This window comes from Dermacentor albipictus, chromosome 4 (assembly GCF_038994185.2).
Source record: "Dermacentor albipictus isolate Rhodes 1998 colony chromosome 4, USDA_Dalb.pri_finalv2, whole genome shotgun sequence".
Lineage (NCBI taxonomy): Eukaryota > Metazoa > Arthropoda > Arachnida > Ixodida > Ixodidae > Dermacentor > Dermacentor albipictus.
Genome location: NC_091824.1, coordinates 110,637,927 through 110,642,189, shown reverse-complemented (window position 1 = coordinate 110,642,189; position 4,263 = coordinate 110,637,927).

The window sequence follows — 4,263 nt, the reverse complement described above, 5'->3', positions numbered from 1 at the left end:
GATGAGTCCAGCAGGAAACTCCTTGTGCCGCACAGAATAGCACAAATAGCGAGGAAGGGCGAAAGAGCGGCAAATTTATTTGAGTAAAAGCAGAGATATCCCCCTGAGGTAAAGTTCGTTAGCCTGCTTCTATATGCTACTATAAATGTACGGTGACTATTAAGCATATTGACGTTTCGAATAAGCTGAGAAAATTATTCCAGGAACTCACTAAGTGCCTCCTACGAATGTTCTATCAGATAAAGTTCCCGTGGGAAATTCATACGCATAAATTTATAAGAGCGCATTCCATTTACTATGTAATTTCACGGTAATAATAAACGTGCATATGTCTTGAAATGCAAATGTAAGACACGAGGGATCTGCCGTAACTGAACGTTCCACAATACTGTAGGTCTCGCAGAATACACTTAAGAAGCGTTGACGTACGGGTTTTATTTGCTTATTCATTTATTTTTACCCTCAGTGTACATTACAGTACATAACAGAGGGGAGGGACAATCATACATGAATATATCAATCTGGTAATAGGCAAGGAATAATTGAGAAAATAACTTGGTTTAAACAATACAGCAACAATACATAAGCACATAAGCACAGAATTACAATATATACAATAAATATCTAATTCAACACGCAGAAATACAATGAAAAGAATACAGTTACACAACGGTTAAAGGCCGGCTAGTCTACGGCTAATACGTTTTTAAAACGTATGGGGTCGCGGATGCCTGTTATAGACCCAGGATGGTTCCAGTCTCTTGCAGTCTTAGCCAAAAAGGACAATAAATGGGTAACTGTGTTACTTTTGGAAACGTGAAGCTTCTGACAGTGGTCGAGGCGCGCTGATATGAAAGGTGCGGCATGTATTAACAATGAAAACAGATATGGGTTATGATAGTAAATCTTAAGAAAAAGACATAGGCGAGAATATATCCTTTGAGCGGCAAGTGAAGGAAGTTGTAATGATGCTTTCATGGAGGTTACGCTAGATGTTCTGTGGTAATTACATAAAATAAAATGGGCGGCGCGGTTTTGTATTGCCTCGATGTTTTGGGTTATTGTAAGATGGTGGGGGTCCCACAGCGCTGACGCATATTCAAGCTGTGGTCGAACGTATGTAGTGCATCACAGTAGTTTAGCGGAAGATGGTAGTGTAAGGAAGTTTCTATGGAGGTAGCCTAGAGTGCGGTTGGCTTTAGATTTGATATGTTCAGTGGGTTTACCACAAGATAAGTTGTTAGTTATGTGGGCACCTTGGTACTTGTATGATGTTACTGATTCTAATGGTTGGTTATTTATGAGATAGGCAGGGTGCGCCATGTTAGTACGAGAAATTTGCATGACCTTGCATTCACTGATATTTAATTCCATGTGCCAGGTACGGCACCACTCGTGTACAGTGTTTAGATCTCTTTGAAGAAGAGCGGAGTCAGTAGTTCTAGTTATTATACGATAGATTACGCAATCATCTGCAACTAAACAGATTTAAGAGGGAATATAGTGGGCAAGTCATTTATGTATATTAAAAATGTATTATATATAAATGGTAGCATACATAAATGAACAGTGTGGTAAGACATAATATTGTTTTAAGCGCATTGACGACGAAGACCTCGCTGTCAATACGCTTAAATCAATCTGAAGGAGAATACAGCCGCAAATATTACGTGTTCAGTGGTGTTATGCGCGCATATTTGCTTCCATTTTTTTAAAGAACAAATTCAAGAAAAATAAAGCATCTACCTCTGACTCTTAAAAAGTAAGCAAAAAAAAAGAAAGAGCATGCGCCACTCCAAAAGAACCTTATGTGGCCACACCCACCAAATTCATCCCCACCCTCCGACCGGCGTAAAGAGCACGCTAATGACGTTGCCGACACGTCCGAAAGATATGCCTCCCTCGTGGGAATCGCAAGACAGGTTTCGATGTCACAAAACGCTGTCCGGCCTAGCCACGTCACTAATGGTCCATCGCCAGCCTTTTACTAAAATGTACCCACTGGCCTGACGTGACGCGTCACAACAGCTTTCACCATGGTGCACCAGTTCGGGCACGGGTGTATTGCCTGGAGCCAGCGCCCTGCCCGCGGGAACCATTAGTTGACGTTGCCTCATCTGACCGCTAGGAATTCTCAGCACTCAGTACCCGGGCAAACTTGTCTGAATAGAACACGAATCTGCAGTTGTCCTTGGAATACAGTCCTTGCATCACGTAGCTTTGCAAACGCTGCGTTCCCGTCCTCATCCCCACTGTTATTTCTCGTCGCCGTTTTCCTTTGCTAGCAGAGCAGCAGCTCAGAGCGCAACGACAAAGGCTGAACTCTCTGCGTTGCTTGCAAGTAGGTTCTCCCTCGCTGCCTCACACATAAACACCTTGCTGCTCCTCTGTTTTTAAAGAGGTCGCTCCGATGCCACTCGTCACATTGCAGAAAGCGATAAAACTATTACTATTCTCTTTTCCAGCCAAACTAACGATTGAAAAACCTGAATGATGGGCAGCGAGAGAGAGAGAGAGAGCATAATGCGCTCTAACAAGTGGGGCGTTGGACATTTTATACGCATTTCTTGGGGCAATGACGGTTGTGCTATGTTCCGTCAGGAAATGCGATCACCCACGAGACGACAGTTTCGTTTACATGAGCTCTACGCAAGCGGGTCGAGTAAGAAGTCGAGCTGACCCATCCTGACTCGACAGTGTTTAAGCCCATCTTGGGTTGGGCGAGTGAAAGAACCCGCTGCAGGCAGGCTGACCGTACTCAACTAGACGCTCGAGCGACCCGACCGCTAACGTTTACATGAACCCGATGACCGGCTTTAGGTCGGACAAGCAGACTCGTTGCAACTTTAGTGGGTTCATGTAAACACACCTAACGAAACATCGCACACCATTTTGCTAAATGAAATGTTGCCGGCACTTAGTTCTTATTGACATTTGTTGCCGCGCATTAGACACGGAGAATGGACACACACAGCACTGTGTACCCTCTCGTTATTGACAAATGTGCACCAGGTGGTAGCGGGGGGAGGGTACAAGAAATGTATATGCTCCAAGATACCGGGCATCAAACGACGTGTGCCATAGCCCGCCTGCCTCTCTCCCCTCTCCATCCCCTCTTTGAAAAAATATAATGAATACGCTACTGATGCACACAACGGAGGCCAACAAGGCATGCGCTGATACTTGGTCGTAAAATATCAACTGTTACTCCTTCTGATAACGCTTGCGCACGTTCAAATTTTTACTGTATTCCGTGCTACGAGTTCGCGATCCGACCGACTCGGTAGTACGAAAGCTAATTGAGTGCGAATTGAGGTTCTGCACTGAACACTCACGCGAATTCGTTGTGCGTGCACTGCCTTCCATTTGTGTCTCCTCTCTCTCTCAGGCTCCTATTCCCGCTTTCCCACTTTTCCAACCTTGTGCAGCAGGATCGGCGCAATCATGGTCTACGACTTTCTGTCTTTCCGCTTCTTTTTTTGTTTTTGTTCTCTAAGGTGAAAAATGAAAGGGCAATTATGAGTTTTTCTATATTTTGAATTATTTTCATCCTCAAACTGAAATGACTTTTGTCCCTTTCCTTACCATTCGTGACACTATGATCACCGTTATTTTTGTTGAGTTTTTTTTCTTATCAGCAGAATGAACAAAAACTGGAATGTACAACTGAAGCTACTTGCATGAGCCAGATTGCATTAAAAAAAACAATGTCCAGGGTTTCCGCGTGCCAGAACCCCGATCCGATAATGAGAATGAGGAACGCCTTTGTGTGGTACTCCGATAATGTTGACCACCTGGGTTACTTTAACGTGCACCGAAAGCACAGTAGACGAGTTCCTTCTTCTCTTTTTTTGGGGGGAGGAGGGGGGGGGGGGCATTTGGACTCTTTCGCACTGCGGCCGCCACGGTCGGTATATAAACCCGGGACCTCGCGCCCAGCTCCGCTCCACCGCAGCCTCTGAGCTACAGCGGCGGTTCAGATCGTCTCACACCACGAGATGAGCACTCACAGTAAAGGAGAAAGCTAAGCACCACTATTTGGCTTGAAACTGGCTAAGACGCCGTTCACCTCACTCACGCACGCAGAAGCCTAAAGACCCACGCGAGAAGCCTAACAAATGTTCGCTGAGGAGGAGCTGAAATCGTAAGGAGCCACGTCGAGGCCATCACCATTACTTAGGCACCCTCTCTTCGGGGGCACATTGCCTCACGGAGAGTCTTTTTAAACCGTCCGTCCCTTTTACTTTCCCTTTCAACAGTTTA